This window comes from Fringilla coelebs (assembly GCF_963513975.1).
Source record: "Fringilla coelebs genome assembly, chromosome: 8".
Lineage (NCBI taxonomy): Eukaryota > Metazoa > Chordata > Aves > Passeriformes > Fringillidae > Fringilla > Fringilla coelebs.
Window position 1 is genome coordinate 1,708,591 of NC_140066.1, and position 24,299 is coordinate 1,732,889.

Here is a 24,299-nt window from a genome sequence, read left to right on the forward strand (position 1 = left end):
CACCTACTTACCCCCCAAACCAGGACAGAAATGCATTACAAGGTTCAGTGCTTCCCTACACCACTGAAAGGAAATCACCTGCTCAGTTCTGTGTGCAAATCCATTTCCTCCCCAACCTAACTCACCCACTACCTAGCTAGGTCAGTCTCTCAGGACCCTCATTCCTTCAGGCCAGAAGAAAGCAAACCTAACTGCAATGACAGTGGCAGCAGCTTGCAGAAGCTGCCCCCATGAACCCAGCCTTTATTAGTTATTCTCACTGAAATCCAGCAGTACCCCTAATTCTTGCCAAGGGTTATACTGGCACTCTATCCCTAGCATGGTGTACTAATAGGAAAACACTGCATTTTCATGGGCACCTCTGTTCATGTCCATAATTATATTGAGAGATGGAAAACAGAAAACAACTCAGGGAAAGGACTGCCTGTGGCTTCCAGCACTAGTAAAAAGTCAGGAAGGGTCACTCAGCTTTTCCAGAACTTAAAAAACTGAAAGTAAAAGATACAAAATGATAGATAGATAGATAGATAGATAGATAGATAGATAGACAGATAGATAGATAGATAGATAGATAGATAGATAGATAGATAGATAGATAGATAGATAGATATAGATGATAGATAGATAGATAGATAGATAGATAGATAGATAGATAGATAGATAGATACATAGATAGATACATAGATAGATACATAGATAGATACATAGATAGATAGATATAGATTATAGATAGATGATAGATAGATAGATAGATAGATAGATAGATAGATAGATAGATAGACAGACAGATAAACCTGGAATGTCAAATAAATAAAATAAACATTTCTGCACCTCTTGGAAGTATTTTAAACTTTTTTTTTTTTTAAGTTGCTCCTGTCAGGTTCTGGGCATCTTTACACATCAAACAAAAAACTTCTCTTTTCTTTCATACCTTACTAAATGAAAGGAAGAAAATACCTTCCTATAATGTAAGACATTCTTTCCAAAGCTTGGGACTGAGCTGGTATTGGAAAAAGTCTAAACATATTCCATCTTACTGCTGTTGTTTTTGATGTGATTATTTCCAACAGCTGTAGAACTGGTAAGATACAGCTCATAGGTAACATGTACATTATTCTAGCTGAGCACATCCTCCTTGCCTTTGATCTTCATGGCAAATCCTAGGTTGTGCTGATGGCTCTTACATGGTCAGGAACAACTTACTGAATGTTGGCATGCCAGTTCTTCACCTAGTGTCTACAGCAGCTGGCACTGTAGAACTCATGGTTCTGATTTTTTGGGCATACATATTTTCCAGTTCCCCGAAGGTTGCAAAGCTCACAAATAGACTCCAAACTAATATAATGAGATTATCATTCCCTTCCTGGTTCAGCTCTGAGTCAGGGTAGAAAAGGTGCCCCAAGGCAGGATCCCCAGTGAAAGCTGGGCATCCCAAGTGCCCTGGTGGGCATCCCAAGTGCCCTGGTGGCTGCTCCCTGCCCTGCCCTCAGGATCACAAGGAGCTGCAGATGGAGGAGCTGGGAACACTGAACCCCCCAAGGGAGATAATGAACAACAGTAATACATTAGTAATACAAATCCACTGAAAACACAACCATCAGAAATTTCCTTGTTCCAAAAATACAGACTTCATAATGTATATTCCAGCATACACACTGTCTCATTTGATTTAATTTGTAAAAATGCATTATTTAGCACTGCAGAAGCATCTATTTGGCCTGTGCAAAAGGTGCAAGTGATAAAAGTAGAGAAAGGGAACACAGTTTACAAAGAGCAGACTGGAGTCAAACAGAAAAACACTTCAGACTTCATCTTAATTAGTGTGCTGTAACTCTTTTTTCAGTCTCCCATAGATTATCCTGTTTATTTAAAACAGACAGTAGCAAAGGTTTTCAAACCTGCCAATGGGAATTTAAACACCCAAATCTCACCCATTTGTTGCACCAGTCAAGCACTTAACCTTTGTTAGGAAACATTATCTCCTCTCCATTTCTCCCCAGGACTGGACATTTGAACAAGATTCGAGGGTCACAAAGTGCTCTGGCCAGCTCCATCAAGCTATTTTGAAAAATTACCTCCCCAGAGATTTTGGCAAATCCCCTTGCAAGGGGAAGGGAGCAGCTGTACCTCAGTGAGGTGCAGATGGGGCAGACCCACCTCAGTAACACTGGGAGGGCGGCAGGTTGAAAAAGGATGTTGTTAGCTGGGGAACTGCAAAAAGGACTGGCACTAATTCCTGGCACACAGTTACAGTGAACTCACCTCAGAAAATAATCAACTATGGTTCACTTTAAAAAACAGCTATAGATTCTCAAGTCTGGCTTCTTTTAGCCAGAAGAGTTTATTCCTCAATTTCTCACTAACAATCATAGGAATCTTATACAAAAACACTTAGTCAAAGTATGAGAAAAGGATCATCTTTTCCTCTTCAATAGAAGAGTAACATCAAACAACATTCCAGCCCATCAAAGTTTTATTAGCAGAGCACTATTTCTTGTAATGTGACACTCTCAGATGGCAGCATTGCCTTGCAGCCATCTGTGATATGAGTCACATCCTCAGAGCAGTCAGCTTCATCCTGCCCTGCTCCAGAGCACCCAGCTTCTCTGAACACTCTGAGCCAGCCAGACACATCCACTGTGCACATCACAGCCATTTCCAACCGGGACATTCATCCCATGGGCTCCCAGGGCTGTGACTCACAGTGTGACACCCTCACCATCCTCCTTCCAACACAGGATCCCTGCAGGCAGGTTTGGAAATCCATCTCTGCAACTCCTCCTAAGGCTACTTGTACCCAGCTCCAACAGGCTCTCTGTTTGGGGACTAAATGTTTGTCTCTACTTTGATTTATCTTCAACATCAGCTCCCAGGTTACACTACTGACACAAATGCAGGCCTGCAGCAAAACCCAGCAATATTTTGACACGAGTTCAGAAGCTCCCATTATCAGACAGAAATTCATCCTTCATTAAAGGACAGATTTACTCCAAGCACACTGGACAACACGTCCTACCCATCCCTGCTGCTGCTGACAGCACAAACAAGAGTTCCATTTTTCTAGTGAGCAAGCAGCAAGCACAGAAGGTATGAGGGAGAACATTGCACAAGGGAATCCTGAGCACCGAGTCAGGCTGAGCAGAAAGCAGCAGCAGTGCAGGGAAAAGGGGCTGGCATGGCAGTGCAGCTGCCCTCAGTTTGCAGGACTGCAGTCCAGCAGTTTCCATGGAGGTCTGCTTTTATGGAAGTTTAGTAAAGCACGGGAACTTAGGCAGCCATGCACAATTCCTTGCTATCCAAAGGACAGCTGGTCTGCAACCACAGCACACAATTGGAAGTTCTGATGTGCAAGAGCAGTAGAAAAGGATTTGAAATTGTAACTTAAGGGATTGCACTGTCAAATGTGAAAGCATGTTGGATTTGGACTGTTTTGGTATCATGAATTAAAAACATTTATATATCAGTAATATGAATAGAATGCACTTTTCCAAAGCCATGGAACTACTGATATGTATGCTTTGGCTTCATGTATAAACTGACATGGCAAATTCTAAATTTAGCCAAGCCAATTTCTTTTAAAGCCTCATCACACTAATTACATCCATCAAGTGTGTAAAATACATTTTGTCAGCTAAGAACAGAAGACTTAAATTAAATGTAAATCCTTACTCAGCACTTTAAGCTGTTAATGGCTCTAAGTCGTTAATGAGATGATGAAAAGAAAATGCTCCTGCAGACTCTGTAGTGAGAATTTATTACAAGTGCTCATTACTTCCACCCAGTGCAGATTCTGAAAGTGTCCCACATTGATGTCAACACCCCAGTATCAACAGAGAAAGATACCAACATAATCTTGTTTGCTTGCAAATGTGCTCATGGACAGCTCCAGGAGAGATGGGTGCCCTCCTTCCCTCAGCCACAGGCTCCCAGAAGAGGAGCACCCCCTATCCTGAGGCAGGACATGCTGTCAGAATGGGATCTTAGCTTAACTTCCTGGCATTGTAATTCATCAAACATTATAATGAATTTTTATCATGAATTTTGATAGATCCCCTATTAGAATTAGCTCAGAAGAGCACTGGAAAGAGATTTACAGAACTATGGATGTAGTGCAGCAGGATGGGGGAGAACATAAGAGTTAAAGGAATATACCCCCATTATCCAAAACTTGCAAATTTAATTTCAGTTTAGTAACATCAGGATTTATGAATTTTCACCCTTTTCACAGACTACAGGATTTCCTGTCTTTGCCTATAGCCTTAATGAGGGTTATTAAGGGAAATTGCCAATTGCAGAAAACCCCTAGATCAGGCTTAGTTCTCACTGAAAGGAAAAATATCATTATTTGATTTCTTTCTTGGATTTCTCTCTCCCGGTCTAGTCCCTTTCCTTCCTTCAGTCTGAGCTCCTGGCCTCTCTTGATTAGCTATTTCACAGGAAGAAAAAGAAAATCCAAGAGCTACATTTAAATGTACCAGATGCCCTTGAATTTCTACTGAGTTGTGCCCCTGTAAAGCCTTGTTTACAACTTCAGCTCCAGCAGCAAGTGAGCTCCCAGGAACAAAGAAATGTCAGAGACATTTTCACAATAGTTTTAAATTGCTTCCCCCAGTAGAGAGGACTCATTGATCAAGTAAATAAAGTGAGGTACAGGAAAGTGATTCATGCTCAAACACGATGAAAAAAAATAACGTAAAGCAGTCTGGAGTATTTGTACCCTCTGCAGGAACCCTGTCCCATCAACTTACAGTGACAATTAACATAATACTCAGAAATTATTATGCATGAGAAAACAAAACCTGCCTCAAATGATGGCCCTGCTGTAACAGGATGCTGATTAGCTCTAGAGAATTGAATTTTTGGTATCAGTGCTTTATTGGGTCACTATATGGATATGACAGTCAAGACACATCCTTTACACTGCAAAAAGGGAGCAGATTTGCCTAAGATTAATTCCACACTAGCTTAATTATTAATTAATCTCTCCCAAATGGATTTTTTAAAATGTACTTGAAAAAGCCTGAGCAAATAGAAGTGCTCTGTGTCTGGATGGGACGGTTGTGCAGGCAGGCAGGGATGCTGCAGTGTGTACCAGCACTCCTTGGGCTGATGGGCTCATTAAAATGCAGGTTCTAACAGGCTCTGAGAGCTGCAGCTGGATAACCCTTGATCCCTTTCCTCAGTACCACAGAGCACTTCGTGTCTCTTTAATAGGGCTGTTTCAGGATTTAATCAAAGATTTACAATCTACGCCCTGGAACAAGGAATCTTCCCCTTTTTAAAAGGTTTCAAATAAAACACTTTTTTGTAGAGATTTTTTCTGAATATCTGTAGCCTATGCCCCTTACCTGCACCTTCTTACAATTTAATACCTATTTTATACAATTCAATGCTTCCTCTTCTACTTCTCTGCATCCCCAACACAAAGAAAACACAGAGACAGTCACATGTTCTTTCCAGCATAAATCTGCATGTCCAATTTTACTGACTGAATTAACAGCTTTGAAGGGAAGGAGCAAGCAGTGAAGTGCAGGAGCTGATGGGAACCTGTGCCAGGCAGTAGATGGAGCAGGACTGAGATTCTGTGGAAATCCAGCTGCTAGGTGGCATTTGCTACCACACTGCAGTGGTGCTGCATGCTAATGCCAGTGAGAGAAAGAGGGGGTTTGCAAATCTGTGAAGATGTACTGGCATTCAACTGTTTGGAAAACAGCCTGGAGGAAAGGAATGCCTCAAAGTCAACCGGCCAAAATTACCTGAGAACGCAGCTCCTCCCTATTTCTGCTACACATCATAAAAATTGCTGTGATAATTACAAAGCTCATTCAGCCAATAATGGCAAAACATGTGGACAGACACCTGAAACTTAATCCTCTTCAGTTCAGTTTCAGCTCTGTGTCTGAGTCAGTTCCTTCCCATTTTGGAGCAGTTGGTCATTCCCCCAGATAATTTCTGGCAGCACTCTAAAATGATTCTCTATTTCAAAGCCAGGTTGGATAGGGCTGTGGTTCAGTGGAAGGTGTGCCTGCCCATGGCAGGGGGGTGGAAAGAAATGGTCTTCTAGGCCTTTCCAACCCAACCCATTTATGGTTCTCTGATTCATACCCCTCACTCAAAAGCCCTAGGCAAACACCTTCACCAGGTGTTTGTGCTACTTTTCCAAGCAGTACTGGCAGTCTCCAGGAGGCTGGTAACTCCTGCATCCTTCTGGAAAAGGTTACACCTTAGGTCTCATCTGCTGTTACATTTACCTTTCCAATGAGCCTCCTCCCGAAATACTGACAAGAAGCTGCTGTCTAAAGCCTTATTTTTCTTTCCAATGGGCAGATTCGTTAGAGCTCCTCTTGCAAAAGGGGACTGGCAGAATCCTGCTGAAAGGGCAGCCTGACAACCTCAGCACACACCTTTACACCCTCTGCATGCCCCTGAGGCAGCACAGGTCAGGGATGATCACGGCCCATGCCCCTTCTGCTGGTTTCACTCTGCTACAGAGTGAGCAATGGACAAAGCAGGGCTGCTCCCAAGGTCTCCAAGAGCAGCTTTCCCAGGAGAACTGTCAGTGCAGGTGTGTTATTTTTTAGCAAGTGTTGTTTTGCTTGACAGTACTAACGCTGACTGCAAGAACAACAATATATAACTGCCTCATGCCTTCCTATCCTGTTAGTGCTCCACACATCAGAGCTCGCAGAGCCTGTGGGAAAGAAGCCAGTGACCATTAACCTTCACTTTATTTTATGCTTTTATAATTTCAGGAGTTTAGTTTCAGGCTTGCAGCCTTCAGGGCTGCAAAGTTGAGACTGGAGTAAAATACAGCAAAGCAGCACATGTTTAGCATAAGTTAGAAGAGCTTTTCCTGAGTCCCCATGCCATTTCTCCCAGCTCTGATGCAAACTTTATTTCAAGGGATTTAACAATTTGTTTCTCTATTTGAAGTAAATGCACCAGAGATGCCTTCTCCTTTTGTAACCAAGAAATACCTCCTGGATTGATGTGGCCAGTTCACTAAGTTCCCAAGAAGTCACACTGAGTAGGCAACACCTGACTGCCTTTCAAACCCTGCACTTCTTGTCAATGAACAAGATGAACCAAGGCTGGAGGGAGGGCCAGGACAGCACATTCATATCTTTGTTTCCACCACCCATATGAACCCAGCTGAAAACACTACTGCTATTAATAAGCAGGAAATCCCTCTTGCACCTTCATGCTCCCCTTTTCTTCAACTCAAAATGGCCCACTGAAACTCAAGACAAAAACACCTCCCAAAGGGTAAGTGTGTCACGAAATCCCAGGAAAAAGCTTAGTGAGAACCCACTGGCCTGAGGACTTTGAGGGCATGCTTACCATAAAGTCATGAGGGCGTTTCAGAAAGTTTACCCTTCATACATCATTCACAAGCAGAGCATTCCCAGAGGTGAGTTGAATTCCACAGACTCCCATATGCTGCAGTTTGTAAATCACTGGCATGAAAGTAGGACAGTAGTGTCATGCTGACAAGAGGCCTTAGCATTTAAGAATTTCCTCACTAAATAAGCTTGACTTGTGATGACTGCAACAAATCCACTCCCCCCAGCATCAGCTTTGCAGCACAGCCTCCCCTTGCACAGAGCTGCAGGAGGGGACACAACTGCTGCTGCTCAGGAGCTGCACAGGAACACCAACAGCTGCACTTCAGCTGCACCCTCACTGACATGCATTACACCAGGCAGACATGCAGCATTATTCCTGGGAAAACTGGGGTCCCTTATTCAACTTTCAAAATCATTTCTTTTACATTTTATAAAACTTGAAGAACTGCACAAGGGGCAAGGTAAGGCAGCAGTGCAGAGAAGGATGGTTTCATCATAAACAGCCCTTTCTGCATTCTGTTTATCAAAGGCTGACTGACTAAATAAGAGCCATTTGCTCCCATTCCACAGCAAACTGCAGCAGAGAGGCAGCAGCCACTCTGCAGTGGAAGGAAGGTGGCACCACTGATTCTTTACAGCTCCTACAAATCAGGGTCAGGCAGTTCAGGCCATCTTGACCTGCAGGTGAAAAACAGATAATAATACACGTGTGTCTTGTCCCAGATTCTCCTCAGGGAAAAGAGCCCTGAGCCAACACACAGTGTCAGAAGGGTTGGGTTGTTCTGAGTGCTGCAGGCTGCTGGCTGCCAGTAATGAACTCTGTAAGCCCTGCACTCCCCTGCCATTCCCTGTTCCTGCTCCAGGGGCAAGCCTGGCACAGGATGCAGTGTTCCCACCTCTGCTGCTCAGGCAGGGCACTGCTCACCACTTCCTCCCAGACCACAGGAGGCCAGAAACCACCAAATCATTTTCACTTTTCCAAGTCAAGTCAGTCCCCTAGTGAGCCACATGTCTGTTGTGAACTTCAATTTCTTTATGTTTTCAGAACTTAGTACATAGGGACATAAATATTTCTTCCAGATTATATCCCCTATAGGAACTCTACATCTCTTCTCTTTCATTGCTTTGCTTGGTGAATGCAGAAATCAAAGCCATCAACTTGGAAAATATTTTCCTTATTTGGAGTTCTAGTATCAAATATTGGAAAAAAAATTAATTTTCCAGTAATTCCAAACTGGAAATAAACAGCTCATCAAGTCAGTTATCTATCAATTAATAAATTAAAGATTATAACATTTCTCCTCAAGTGCTTCAACAATAGAATTAATTAGTTCTAATTAGAAATAAATGTCACTCCTTGAAGTACCTCAACATAAAAAATGTTGAAGCACCTTTCATTAGAGAGTCTCTAAACACTTTGCAAGACATTATCGATGCCATTTGTATAGAAATGGGGTTCCTTTCAGGCCATGGCAGCACTGGAGCAGATGCTCAGCCTCCCACAGCCATTACTTTAGTGATTGTTTTCTTACTCACACAGAAAGTGGAAGCTGGGTGGGAGACATGAGTCATGTGAAGTGAGAGCACAGCATCATGCAGCAGCAAGGCAGCAACCCCAGACACCTCCACCCAAATTTAGAAGGGTACAGAATTTCCTAAACTAAAACATAACCTTAATCCCATAACAGCACACTTCCACAAATGTTGCTTGAAACCTATAGCCTGTCAAGCCATAAAATACAATTACTCAGTGCTTATAATCACCACTGTTGTGGCCTGTTGTGGTTTGGCAGGCTCTCCTCCTCCAGTGTCAAATATAAAACAGATGATGGTGGCCTACAGAACTTTGGGGAAACATAATGCATGACAGCAGAGCAACGCTCCATGGAAAAACATTGTATCACCTCCAACAAAACAAACAAGCCAGAACTCTCACAAGATTCATACCAGCAATCATCACCACCAGAATAAATAGAGGGTTTCATTTTACTAGGTTTAAAAGGCTTATTCCACTTGGTGAATTATGGCTGTTTTTTCTAAAGTGGCTCCTAATCTGATTGCTCAGAGATTTATGTACAGTCACAAGGTTGGGAAATTATTATTGGGAATGTCTATTCAGATGAGAACTTTCTGAAAATTGAGATAGGGACTGAAATCAGATTTTATATCTCTCATTTAACAATCAATTATTACTTAGCTTTTTAATTTATGTCAATGGAAATAATAACTTTGTATTCACAGTGCAGGACAAAATTCAGTTCCATTGCTTAACCACATTTGTCCTTCCCAAGATGACTTAGCAAAATGTGGTATTCGTTGAAAAAGACCCCAGCCTTAAGAAACAACCCACTTTTCTCCCAGTGTTTGTATCAGCACCAGGAGGCAGCACTGACCACGCCTGTCCATGACAAAGTGCTGAAACACAGCTGAAATGCAAACAAGCAGTGACCCCCCCGGTAATGACCTCCCCACCACTAAGAACACGTGTGAAAGTGAAAGATGTGTCCAAAACTGGCCCACACCGAGGAATGTGCTACCCCACATCCTCCACAGCTGCAGCAGCAGCAGCTCAGGGGAGTTCTCCTACATTCCCAGATGGGGCCAAACTACCAAAGGCTGCTTTTCTCCAGGATAGAGAGGTATAAACTGTGTTTGACAGGCTGAAAATTCTGATCCAACTTCTGGTGACCCCACTAGCATCACAAAGGATGAGAGGTGGCCCAGGAGAAACTCAGAATCAAACCAGAACAGATGCCAACAGGAAAACTGTTTTCATTCCATTGTGGCTCTGTTTAAAAAGCTCAGATCATGGTGATACACGATACAATAACCTACCTTGACTGCAGGGATGCATTTGCATCGGCACAGACAACTGCAACTCCTCACAAAGGGAGGAATTCATACACAGGGCATTGAACTGTTTGTGCTTTCTCCTGAACCAAGGAGATCACAATCACAGCAGGAAATGTCAGATCAGACATGCCTAGCAGCCTTTCTGACTGGGTGCAACCTGTGTATAACAAGTAGAAATAAACACATACCAAAAAAAAAAAAAAAAAAAGCAGAAGAAAAAAAGCTTATGATAGTCAGAAAATGATGTCTTAGCCCTTAACATACCCATGCATGAATGTGAATCAAGTATTATACTTCAAATAACACACCTGTAAGTGTTCTCATGATATACATAGAAATGAAATCTTTTTATACTGAATTTCAATTAAAACCTTACCATCATTGAGGTCTGGCAGCAAATTCTACAGATGAATTATGGACTGTGAATAAAAATATTTTAATAAGCCATTTTAAAATCAATTCCCTGTCCCTTGAATCAACTGCTCCTAAACACTTTCCTCAGCAAACTCCAAACCATTTCTTTTTCAACTAATCTTCCTTGGTAATAGGTAATTAGAATTGATCACAAACTCAAGAATAAAAGGCAAAATACTTACACAAAGGCATTATTAATGTACTCTTAACAAGCCTTTTCAGCTGTGTCCAGAAGGACACAACATAGTCTTTTTTCACTGATAACACTTTGTTAATAAATACTACCAGCAGAGGTGTGTCATTAAAATCATTCCTAGCATTGCCAACAGGCAATACTTCACATTTGTGAATTGATTCTGCTTGGTAAACTCGCGCTCGTCCACGCAGCTTTGCAGAGTTCTGGAAGGTCCTGCTTGTATTCCTAGACCTGACTGACCCAAACAATTTAGATTACCTGCACATTTTGCCATTTTCCCTTTCCCAGAGACTTCAACTTGCAGCATATGAATCTAACCTGAATACCTGAGGGCTCCCTGCTGTTAACCTTTTGCCATGTGGAAAATTGACACCTCATTCCTTCTCGGTTTGCTGTCTCCAGACAGTTCCTACCACAGAAGAGTAGCTCCCCTTTCACTTCAGCCATGTTTAGCTTCCCAAACAGCCTCTCATGATGAACGCTAGCAGAGGCTGTCTGAGCCCAATAAATTCTGTCAATGTGCTCTTCTTTACCCTGGCAGACAGCACTGATGAGCTGTTGTGCTAGAGCTGCCCTAGAAAGAAAATATTCTCTGGGCTGCTGCTACTTGCAAGCACCTAAGGCAGCAGTAGTTAGCTCCCCCATCTCCCCCAGCCCCTTCAATGACATTCAGCTGACTGATCAAGTGCAGCTTTGTGCAGCAGGTCCAGTACCTGCTGTACCACCTCCCAGGGAACACAGCTGGCAATGTCTCTGGATGCCGACTTCAGGGGCTGCCTGGAATGTTTTCCCCCATGTAGCTGTTCTCTGATTCAACCATGCCTAGTGCTAGCTTGTGACAGGACGTGCTTCTGTTAGCCTAGACATCCTACAAGCACCAGGGCTCTGCAGGGTGCACAGACCCAGCTGCTCCCTTCACCTGGGGTTATTTATCCCCGAGCTGGCACTGCGCAGGCAGAGCACAGGCAGCACTTCCTTCACCTGCCCCTCAGAAAGCAGTGAGATGAGTATGAAAACTGAGATTTATCATGCCACAAACTACCCTTCAGTAATGGGTGTAGAATCAAATTTGATTAGGGTCTTATTGTTGTACAATGAGAAGTGTGTAAAGTGCACGAATTAAAATCTACTTGTTTGTGGCTGGCAAATGGAAGTGCATGTAATACTAGACACAAACAGCATGCAAGTTCACAAGCATAGCAAATGCTCAGGTAAAGGCAGAGTTACTTCAAGTAATTTTTATTATTCTAACAATCCATGCATGGCTGCCTCCAGAGTACCCAAAAGAGAAGAAAAATAACATGTAAAATATTTGGTTATAAAACACATATGAAATCTATCCCATTTTTGTTTATCTTATTAAAACACCATCTTATGAAAATGAATACTGTCTTATCTGAGCTATTTTTCCCTAAAAAGAAAAATGGCCTCTATATCCCACAATTAAATACACCACAGATGAACATACACTAAGTAAACATATTCTTAGACACCCACACATACAAACCCAGGAGCCACTGCTTATAAACCACAATAATTAAATACATTAAATGGTATCCCCAGATGTTCTCCTGGCATGACAATCCAAACAGAACTCCTCTGGAATGCTGCTCCACACAAAAAGACACAGGCCTGTGTGCTCACACAGCAGCTGGGTACCAAACCCTGGGCTGGGCACTGCCCCAGCTATTCCAGGGGCTGAGGGGGAGAAGGACTGGCAGCCACCCTGACCTACATGGGAACAAACTCTTCCCTCAGTGATGAAGGTTCTACTGTCATCCGCTCATACAAACCCACAAATTAGACACAGCATCATCCTAGTGGCATGAGCAGTCCTGCTTCATTCCATCAAGCTGAATGAGGTGATGTAAATGACTGAAGTAAAATTTAGATGACTACTTCATTAGGTTTTTTTTTAAAGATTCAGGTTTCCACTGGCAATTTCCCTTTAGGTGCTAGAACAGGGGTTTAGAAGCTTAGCTCTGGTTTGAACATTGCCCATATATATTTTCCCTTCACAGTTCCATATAGTGTTCATTCTTAATGTACTTCATTATCTGTAGATGTATATTTGGAAAAGGCATACCCTTCCAGCACACCAAGCCATTACAACATACCTGTTGAGAAAAGCTTCAGAAAATTGCCTGATGTGCAAAGGCAGAAGTATAGCAATTTTCACAGTAATAAAATGCAGGCCTTTATTTACAAAGAAATAGAGCAATATCTATCTTGCAGGGGCTATCAGAGAAGGGGTTATTTTTACTTTCTGTAATAAACTTAAGCAAACAAAATTTAAATGAAAAACCATTTGCAACTAGGTTAACGTAATATGGAATATTGTGAGTTCATTGCCTGCTATTATCAGATCAGGATTAGGTGTATTTGTGCTAAGGCTGTCCTTACAGCCCTGTGGAAGGTTTAATATTCTTTCATTTCTGTAATAAATCAGCTGTTCTCTTCTTGCACATAAAATGTTACTTACTTGTAAAACAGCATCTGGTGGAGAGAGAAAGGAGGGGATGTGACTGACATAGGAGTCCAAAATCTGCTGTTGCTCAAAATCCCATTTTATTATACAGCTTTAGGCATCCACTGCAAAAGCAAGACTGAAGATTTGCTTGCATTATTCCCTCCATGATACATCATTGACAGTAACAGCTACCATTATTTGGGGAAGTGATTTGGACAAGCTTCCAGAGCAAAGAAGCACGGAGAAACATTTTACCCTAATTGTTTGGGGCTTATCCTTCACTAGCCAGTGAAGCCTTTTCTTTCCTCACAAAAAATACTGCAGTTGCACTTTCCTTGTATCACTTGCCTTGTATTTCTACAGTGAAACCAAAACAGCACAGATGCTGTCAACAAAGAGCATTTCTCACAAGGTTCAGGGCAATTCTTTATGAGGTTCAGGGCGAGTCTTCAGCCTCTGTGTCTGCAGCTAAGCTCAAAATCCATCACAAAAAATATTAACTAATACTGACTCAAGAACTGATTTAAACAAAATTCATTGGAGTCACCTACTCCCATAATATAAATCCATCATAAAGCACAGACACTCCCCAGTCTGACTGCAAAATTCATCTGAGGATCAACACTTGCACAACAAGCTGAGAACCCCTAGAGGAGGAGACACAGGTGGGGAGACTTTCTGTCTCCTTTTCCCTGTCTGTACACAGGCCCGTGGGTACAAAATGCACTGGCCAAAGTCAAAGGTGAAGCTGTTTCCCAAAAGGGGCAGAAGGCAAAAAAACCCTAACCAAGTATGTATGTGTTGCTATAGAAATGCTGAGAAGGTTAAAAAAGAGATGGCTAGACTACAATGCCTACCTGTAAGGATGTTTAGAATAATATAGTTGGAGGAAAGAGATAATTATTGGTATTTTAGGATCTAGATAAAGCATTAAAAAAATGCAATAACTCGTGTCAGTACAGGAATCATGTCAAGAAATGGTAGCACAAATATCTTAGAATCATATCAGAGCTTGGTGAAATGTACCAACAAGAAAAATAGAATCTCTGCACAACTCCAAGTCCATGCTCAAATACAGGAAAAATACATTATTAAGGACAATCTAATCCTTTTCATTTGAGAAGAGCAACCCTGTTGTGTGCAGAGAAACTGGAATGATTGGTAGCACAGGAAAACAGCAGTAATGGTAGGGTTTCGTTATTTCAGACATGCTGTGTGACAAATCTGATCTGTAGATTGTACTTCAGGGAGTGACAAACAGGGGACCCACTAAAAAAAGCCACCTTGTGATACAGTCACAGCAGTGTCAAGGTCCTCATCAAGAATATTACTACCGAAAGGCAGTCTGTAAGACTGATACAGTAAGATTTCAATATCTCTAAAGTAGACAAAAGTTAAATAAAAATTCCACTTGATTTGAAAAAGGTGATGTAACTGAAAGCTCGTTCAAATAAACAAAATTTCAAATGTTAAGTATTGGCAAGCCTGTGAAGGTTATGTAAGCACAGCATAGGAGGAGGTGAGCATGTCCCACTCACCTCAAAGAACCCTGCTGAAAGGCTAACAGCAAACTGTGCTGGGAAGGCAGGTCAGGAGAGGGTATTAGCAACAGCAGCATCAGAAAAGATCATGGCATATGCCTGTAACAGAAAGGAATGTAAACCATGGCAGGTGAGCTGCAAAAACACAGTCTGCCAGGCCACAAAAGACTTCAGGTAGAATTGCAGCACTACAAGAATCTTTAACACACCTTCATATTACATCAGGAGCAGGATGGCTGCCAGAGACTGTGGGAGCAAGCTGGACTGCCCACAGAAAACACAGGGACTGCACAAAAACCAGATGGATCCTTGTGCACATTTAGTACAGAAAAATGCTGGGAGGTTTCCAGAGATGAAAGAGTGATGCAGCTGAAAATGTGGCCAAAAATGAACTGACATTTTATTGCACAATAAATTGCAATAGTAAACTGTAAGAACTCACTGGGACCAGCCATAATTCACCAAGCAATTCACAGATAAAATAATAACCTAATCACTATAATATACATTCCAATACTTCAGAACCTCAGCAACATCAAAGGAACACAAGACAGCACAAATGACAGTGTCTTTTTAAGAAGCTTTGACCACAAGGACCAGTACAGATAAATGCAACCAATGTGGACTGTAGGCAGGACAACAAGAAAGGACCAAAGAGGCAAATGGACAAGTACTGTGTCAATTATACTGGACAAAGGGTTAGGGAGAGTTTATAAAAGAAAATTCATACCTCACAAAGCTATTGAAACTTTATGTAGGACTCAAATAACAGCTGGGAGAGCTTTACAACTAGTTCTTCATTAAAAGATCTAGAAACCTATTAAAATTATATCCATGGAGAGGCTGACTTGCAAAATGTAAATCAAAATTGGCACACACAGAGAATAAAATCCAGCTTTCATTCCCACCTGTCTCCCCTGGGATTTTCAGAGGTTAACAGAACTGGGCACAATGGGTAATTCTTTAAATACTGGAATTGAACATTTTCTGATGTGGTTCTGTGACAAAGTGAGCTCCAGCCATTCCACTAACAACTTCCTCCAATCACTTTGCTATTTCAAGGTAAATTGATTCCTGGAGTGGTGTCACTTTTCTGCTTGAACATTGTAATTATCCAAATCCAAGTTTAATAATACAAGCTATTCAAGTTTAAAATAGACACATTGTTTTTCTTTTGCCATCGCTGTTTCCCTACCTTCAAAACCCCTCCAGCCCTGATTTACCCAGTCCCAGGTATTCCACAGATAACACCTCACACAAAGATACTTTTAAAGCCTGCAGCATGAAAAAAGTCTCCAGGCAGGGAAGGTCTAGGAGCTCTCCCTTCTCCCAAGCAAAGGGAAGCCTGTATGAGCTGCACCCCAAGAGAGGCTGAAGCAGCAGCTCACTGAAGGAGGAAGGAGATGGGTGGGGGACCCCATGTCACAAAGCCCCCTTGGAAATTCTGCTTCTACTTCTCAGAGCCCCTCTCCCCCACAGCCAAGCTGCCTGTGCCCCATTCAGGAGGCAGCTCTTTTCCTTCTCCCCCTAAGGTGTCCAGTCAAGGCACACGAGGTCTGCACAGCATGGCCCTGGGAGCTGCACAGCCCTGGGAGCCCCCTGGCCCCGGGAGCTTTGAGAGCAGAAGGGAGAGAAGAATGAAGTTGAGAGTGTGGGAAGAAAGCAGGGAGTAAGTGGGGAAGCAGGACAGGAACCCAAGCACTTGTGGAGACACGAGGGAGTTAGAAGAAGCAGGTGACTGCAGCTGTGCAGGGGAGCACAGCAGTGTGAGTTCTGCACTGACACAGGCATGGGGCTGCTCTCTGCTTCTGCACTGCCTTCAACAAGATCAGGCACAAAAGCCTTAGAGACTCACTAAAGCCCTGCAGTTTTATCAATCTAAACAAAAGTGCCTGGTGTGTCCTGCATACACTTCGAAGGAAAAAGAAATTACAAATGGATCTTTAAATCTGTGCTAAAAACCAGGAGTGTAGAAAGCAAGTCATACGTCCACTCTTTCCAAAACCAACCCTTCACAGCCAGCACCTCCACTTCAATCACCATTTCCTGAACCAGACCCTTAGGGGAAATGAAACAAACTGATTTAGGCTGGTTTTAAAGCCACAACCTCAATGCCTAAAGCTGTACTGTGTGCCCAGCCTTAGAGAACACCTCATGTCCGTGGGTAGCACTGTCCCCTGTGAGCAGGCTCTGCATGGCAGCTGTGCTGCAGCTGGAGACCCCGACACTCCTGCCCTTCATGCCTGCCCACCTTCAGCCTTAAACACAGCCCTGGGACAGGAAATCCCTCCACTGCTGCTCAGGACACTGAAGGCACGGCAGGCAGGGCATCCATTTCCTGCCCAGGCACGTTGGGCAGCTCAGAGTTAAACCTTCTGCTGCAAAGCTTATGAAGATTTTTCTATTAACTTCTACCAGACAGTTTTTGAGCAGCTCTACTTACAGACTACCACTGTGAATTCCAGCAGAAACATTAATTTAATATGCTCTGCTAGTACTTCTCTTACAACAGTAAGGGAGCAAAGAAAAAGCTTTATAATGCAGAAGAGATCTGGATTTAGCAATTAAACCTTCATTTGTATTTCATTTAGCAATATGAGAATTCTGCCAACATCTTCAGAAGGCTTTTAATATATCTGCATTAATGCACAGCTCATAAGCCAGCAGTGCTTTCATTTAACTGAGGACTCTAGTGCAGCTCCAGTTGCTGCCTCAGCTGGTGCTTGGGGAAAACATTCCCTCGGTGTGACTGGTTTGTGCCATCAGCTCCAGGGAAATACAACAGAAGCAGCTCCAAATGCAGCTTCAGAAGAGCTGAACACATGACACTTGTTCCTAATCAGAACAGGTGATCTTTCAAACATACATTCAGTGACCCAACATTACTGTTCAGAGAAGCAAGAGTAGAACAGGAAACTATTTCTATGTGAAAACAAGAGTCTTTCAAAATACAGGGATGACATGACCGTAACCCATCTGTTTTTTATGTTTTAAAAATTACTTAGAATGTAAAAAGGAATGATGCAGTGCTTCCTTTAAAGCAGAAAGGAATAATGACTTTAGTGACATCATGATATTAGTCAGCTATGGAAAGGGCCCCATGTGCAGAGTGTCTGAGAAAGCCAAACCATTAAGTTAAAAAAAAATCTGAGGGAGAGTTTTGCTTTAAAAGATGCTTACAAGATCTCTATTGCCTCATTATACAAATGTAAATTCAAGGATCCATGAAACATGAAGATTAGCTGAAGGTACGTGTTCCCTGTCAGCAGTGCAATAGAAATCCATCCTGCCTGCAGAGCAAACAGGAGCTCTGCACACAGACACAACCTGCAATCTCTTGTCACAATTAGGATTGCCCAAATCATGCAGATCTGCCAGAACAGCCTCTTAAAACTGATTCCTTATTACCAACCCCTCTACTGTCAGCTTCCCATGAGTGAGAATGCTTTCCTGGCCTGAGTCACAAACTTATTCTTTTAAAACATTTTAAATCTGTATGCAAGCCAAACTGGCTATCTTCTTGAGCAGCCAGGAAACTTGAGTCCTCCCATATGACTCACCCAGATAATACTACTATAATAACTTTTTTTTTAATATATTTAGAATTAAACATCAAGACAGAGCAATTATTTTATTGATCATCGATACTGAAAACAATAATGCAAATGAAAATTTTATTTATTTGGCATTAGTATCCACCCTCCCAACATTGCAAGATCAGCAATTGCAGTACAGAGCAGATGATTTGTTGTGAAGAGTTTTCCCACATCCAGAGTTGGGCTCATGTCTCCTTCCAGTGTGCTGTAAGCTGTTATAAAGAAGAAAAAGCTGCAGTGCCAGACTGTGATGGCCTTACTTGTACTGGCTAATGATGACCAGTGGTGTTTCCTGAAATTCCTGTGAGCACTGGTGTCCACAGGAGCTAAGGACATCACTGTCTGAGCCTGAAAACACAGAGGACTGGGAATAGAATAGAAAAAATTACCTTTTAGGACAAACCAAGCCCCTGCACATTTGAAGACTCTCCTCCAGCCTGGAGAACATAGGCTAGGGAAGAGCATTTCAGGGAGGGGAAGCAGCAGCACTGTGCTGGGAAGAAGAGACCCCCAGGAGATGTAGAGAGTTCTCACTTTAAAAGGTTCCCTCGGGTACCACTCAGGTCAGTCATGTCCCTGGGAGCACTGCTAAAGATTCCCTTCTCCAGAGGGAATCTGTGCTTAGTCTGACAAAGCACCAGTGAGGTTTTCATGCCCTCTTTGTTCCAGGAAAAGATGGAGACAGACCATTTAGCTATTTTCCCTGGGCCTGGGACACTGTTTTAGAAACATTTTTTAGAAAATCAGCTCTCACACCCTGGCTCTGCCTGTGACAGGCACCTAGACAGAGACAGACTGCTGGGTGCCTTTGGTGTGGTGTTTTTTATTAAATCTGTTCTTGTCAAAGCAGGTAGAACTATGATTGCAAGTTTATCACCCTGTTCCAAGTGCCTCAACTATTCAGTTACCATTTACTCTTTCTCAAATGACTTGGCTCCTTTCATCCAGCTGATGTTGTTTCATTTTCAGCATAACAAAAAGTGACCACATAACAAAAAGTAACCACATAACAAAAAGTAACCACATTTCTCTGTGCTTGTGCTTTCCTTTTTTAACGATGTCAACTTTCCAAAGCTGCAGTGCAAAGCTCTACTGATAACCCTCCTGGCTGCAAACTCCAGCAGCACTGAGAGCAGGCAGCAGGGAGCAGAAGGGGAGCTGCAGGGGTCAGCAAGGGAGCAGAGAGGGGGAAGGAGCAGTGCTGGAGGCACAGAGCACCAGGGCAAGTTCCAGGGAAAGGGAACTGAGCCTTCAGGCAGAGCCTGCTGCTGACAGGGCAATCCAAAGTTTATGTACTGTCCCCAAAGCCTTCAGGAAAATTAGCAGAGTAGATAATGAGAGAGAAACTCTTATCAAGGAGGAGAATTTACTGATCATTTCCACTCCAGGATGCAGCTTCACAGTTACTCCAGACTGACCTAATTACAGACTGTTGAAGACAACTGTCTGATTTTCTCTCTCCCTTGCCAGACCTGGTACTGAGCACATTGAGCAGGATTTGGGGTTTCACACAGGGCTGTGAGTCACTAGAAAAGTAATTGTTGAGCTTCTTCAAAACCTTAACAGGTTGGATCAGATCCTTCCCTTGGCTCAGCCCAAGCACCTCCAGGGAGCATTAGATGAAATGAGGTATGAAACCCCATCTAGAGAAGAACTCAGCTCCACCCTGAGAGACAGAAACCCCCTGGGTCCTGGGCAGGCCTCCACCTTCACAGCAGGTCCCCTGGTGCTGATGGAGCCCCAGCCTCTTTCCAAGCACTTCTTCCTGCTCAGCTCTTTCCCACACAGGAGGCTCCAAGGCAGAAAGGCCCTGTGTGCTTCCAGACTGCAAATACACAGCAGTGTGCAGTGATGACAGATCCCAGGCTTCCAGAAACATGACACAGCTTAGCAAGATGTCAGCAAAGAACATTTGGCTATCAGTATTCCATAAATAGTCAATTTGAAAAAAGCTGTTCCAGTTCTAGAAATCCATCACTTTTCTATTTTCAGAGTTTTTTCTCATTGTTTCATATAAATGTTCAGAACAGACTTCATGCTTCTAAGATCTAAAATGGATGTCTTTGTGGTTTTGGGCTGGAAGACCACATGCTTCAGAGATACAAATGGTCAGAAACTAACCTGTGTGATAAATGAAAAGAGGAATCAAATGGCAGCAGCTCCAGTTCTGCAAATCAATTAGTAATCATTCAAAAAATTAAGGAAGAGTATCTTTATAAGCAGAATTGCCACCTTCACTTGTTTGCAAATAAGCAATTTATTTATTATCAGCACTTGCTCAGACAAGGCATCTTTGAGTGGAACACTTTGGTGTTTCTCAGTGACAGTGCAGAGTTCCAAGAATTGCCTTTTGGCACTTCTCTAGGCCCTTGTCCTTGCTCAGCTGCTCCAGAGCCACTCCTTCTTTGGGAAGAAACCCTTCCCTGGGAGGGAGCTGAGGCCCTGGCACAGGTGCCCAGAGGAGCTGTGGCTCTCTGGATCCCTGGCAGTGCCCAAGGCCAGGCTGGATGGGCCTGGAGCAGCCTGGGACAGTGGCAGGTGTCCCTATGGATGTGCCACTGAATACTGAGAGCTCATCCCTGCAGAGAAAGGTTTAGGAACCTAAGTCCAATTTTGCAGAATTTATCTGGTCATTTCCTGAGCCAGAATTCTGACAACTTCTTACCTTACTTGCATTTGCCAAGCACACTGCAATAACTGGAAATACCCAGCATTTTCTTGGATCATTGCTGCCATGAATACACCACACCATTCAGGTACACTGCTGGGCTCCTCAGTACTCTCACAATTTATCAGACAGCAAGAGCAAGTACTTTACCCTGTAGGCACAGAACACTGATAAACAAGGCTTGTATGAAAGATGATTCTTCACTTTGTGAATTCCAGCACAATTTGTTGTAGGATGATGAATAATCGAAGTAATTACAGCACGTGTCTTAATGTCATCTAAACCAGCTTCTTGGGCTTCACAGAGAAAAAATGAAAAAGTTACAGAAGATCATTTTACAAGGTGGTTTTTGAGATTGACAACATATAGTCCCTAACATAGCTGCTTTACTGAAAAGTGGAATCAGATTACTCTTAAGAGAAGAAAAAGTAGTATTTTCCCATATTTCTTAACCACCAGGAAATCTCCTTCCCCTTTTCATTTCCTATTAAAATAAAGGTGAAGTTAGTGACTCAAAGAAAACTAATGCTGTAAATTATTGACCTCCATAGGTCTGAAATGATGGCTGGTACCACTGAATCCTTGAAACATGGTTGGAAGAAGTAAGTGGAAAAGTTTTCTACACTACTGTAGAATTTTCTAGTGGTGTGAAAGTGAAGTCTTGTGAAATCTTAAATATCTGCCTGACACTATAGACAGAAGTGATTTACAACAACCAAGTTCTATTCAAAAGTAGCTTGCACTGAGCTGACTGATCTTCATTTAACATGATTACTTAGCCATGGATTAAAGTTAGAACTCTCTGCCTTTTCAATGTGAAACTCAATTTATCCCAGAGTGTCTTTTGCACCTCATGAAAAATGAAAAGATAATTTCTTTCTAGTTTTTAATGTAATGTAATCACAGTCAACATGTATTTGCTGCAACATTTCATTACCCTGGTTAACATGCAGCATGGAACACCCAGGCAGCATGTTTATAGAAAATAGAACTTTTTAAATGTCACTGAGTTTAAAGAGACAACTGGAGTAAGATGAGTGAAAAATTCATTTGTTCCTTCTCCCTGAGGACAAAGCCATTGTTTCCTTCAGTGGGAAATGAAGAGTAAAGCAGGGAAACAGCTTTGCAAATGAGGATGTATAGAGGCCTAATTTACAAAAATAAAGCAGAACAGTTAATTCCATTAACCTCTGCCAAAAAGCAGCTTAGGTGGGATTCTTACAAATCTTAAGCTTCACAGAAGCCCAGAGCTTCTGAGAAGGCTGGAGTGCCTGTAAAGAGTGCATTCCCCAGCAGAGCTCAGCAGCTCAAGGCCCCCCTGGGAACCTGGAATTGACTGTGCTGCTGCCAGGGGCTGGGCAGCCACACAAAGGAGCAGACATGGGCACAGCCACACTTCTCATGCTCAAAAATTCTGGCTGTCATCTTGGCCCCATTAGGAAGTAAATGAGCACACAGTGTAATCTCCCCTGCAGAGATGAGAGCAGAGCAGCAGCACCTGTCTGCATGGAGGGCAGGCACACACCCAGAGGCCACACAATCCTTCCCCAAGCACAGTGAACTTCAGAAACATGTTTGCACAGTGGTTTGGATCTACCATGCAAGCAGGCCTTTGGCTCATACAAAAAGAAATAGGCCTTCTTAATTTTAAAGCAACACTAAGTTTAGGCAGTGCAAGCCAGCATAATGTTGAGGTATTTATTGCTAATATGCTGATTAACCATCAACCAGACAAAACTGTCAACCAGAAAAGCTCCCTGAGCCTGTAGCATAAATAGAACTGCCTGCAGTGGGAATGCTGGATAAAATCTAATAGAGGCCACAGCTCAAGCTGGAAGCCCAAAGAAATAGTCTTCCTGCTATTTAAATGGGAAAACTGGTCTCACTCTGAAATAACTTCCATGCAAGTTAATGAAAGACTTGCCAGTGTTTTGCCATGGGAATTGGACAGTGCCTGAGCTGTGTTTCACTGCCAGAGGCCATTAGTGCCTCTTCTCCCTGTGTTTTCTAATGCACCAGGGAAGGCAGCGGGCAAAGGAGAGAGGGATTCTGATTAACAAGGAAAACAACCCTCTGAGAAGCTGATTCCCATAACAAATATCTCAGAAATTCTACCATCCCCCTCTAATAACTCACCCTGAAGGATTTAAAAAATATCTGAGAACAGGTCAGAATAAGGGTTAGAGATATTAAAACTACCTAATCCATGGTGCATGACTATTATGGATATGGGTCATTAAAATTTATATGCATGAGACATTGTAATCTTTGTTATTTAATTACATTTCAGTAGAACTGTGGATGAATGGGAGCATCTTTAAAATTCTGCCCCACCATTCTAATTAGCCTGGCACACTTACATTTTGGAGGGAAAAAAAATCAAGAAAACCTGAAAATAATGCTGATGGGAATGATTACATTAAAAATGGAATTGGGGGAGGAAAGAACAGAGACCAGAGTTACCTTCAAGTTGGATAAGCAATTAATATTGGCTCCAGGATATTTTATATAAAGCACAGGAGGTCTAGCAGAATTATTTCACTCAGTTGTTGTGAGCTAACACACTGCACTCAGCTGCAGATGCTGCATTTTACAGAAAAGAAAGAAAAGGGTTAAATTATCGAGAGAAAAGAAAATTAGAATAAATATTCTTTTAAAATTACCTATGATGTGTTGAATCAGTTGCATTTAGAAAAGACTGACAGAAACTACACAACAATCCCCCACTTGACATTATCCTTAACAAACTGGGAGAGGAACCAGCAAGGAGAAAAAAATCTGCAATCAAGATTAGGCTGGGTGACAAAAAGTCACTTCTTCAAACTCCATCTGCAGTTTTCTCTTCAGCCTTCTCTCCCAGAACAGCCTCAGGGAAGGGAAGAACAGCCCAGGCTGGTGTGTAGAAAGAGCCCTGTGGAGAAGCAAAGCGCTGGGCACTGGAGCAAACACAATCTGCAGCTCAGAGCAGCTTCCATTCAGTTCCAGCCCAGCTTCTGAGCTGCCAGATGCTGGCAGAGAATACATAAGCTTCTTACCAGCCACAGATAAACCCCACAGTTTATCCGAGGTTCCGTGCAACTTCATTACTTCTGACACTAGGCTATCAGAAATATCAAATATAGAGGTGGTCTCAGGCTAAAGCAATGCAATGGATTACAAATTTGTCAGTGGAAGCAGCCTCAAAGCAGCCTCAAAAAAAAAGATTTGCATGTGAC

General features: G+C 42.6%; 2 protein-coding genes across 6 annotated transcripts in view; one reads left to right on the top strand and one right to left on the bottom strand.

Moving 5' to 3' along the window:
* The window catches only part of CTNNA3 (catenin alpha 3), a 418,277-nt gene that overhangs the window by 231,382 nt on the left and 162,596 nt on the right, over positions 1-24,299 (bottom strand). The window contains exons 8-10 of one of the 5 annotated variants that reach the window (XR_014616365.1): positions 23,548-23,667; positions 21,235-21,380; positions 18,604-20,537 (exon numbers count right to left, since the gene is read on the bottom strand). The exons of 3 other annotated variants lie outside the window; for them this stretch is intronic. The gene's annotated coding sequence lies outside the window, so the exon portion shown is untranslated. Of the gene's footprint in view, positions 1-18,603; positions 20,538-21,081; positions 21,381-23,547; positions 23,668-24,299 lie in introns of those variants that run through there. One more of the 5 variants, XR_014616366.1, reaches the window with a different exon arrangement.
* LRRTM3 (leucine rich repeat transmembrane neuronal 3) overlaps positions 1-24,299 on the top strand; it is a gene marked incomplete at its 3' end in the record, with an annotated part of 78,359 nt that overhangs the window by 8,006 nt on the left and 46,054 nt on the right. The window lies entirely within an intron of this gene.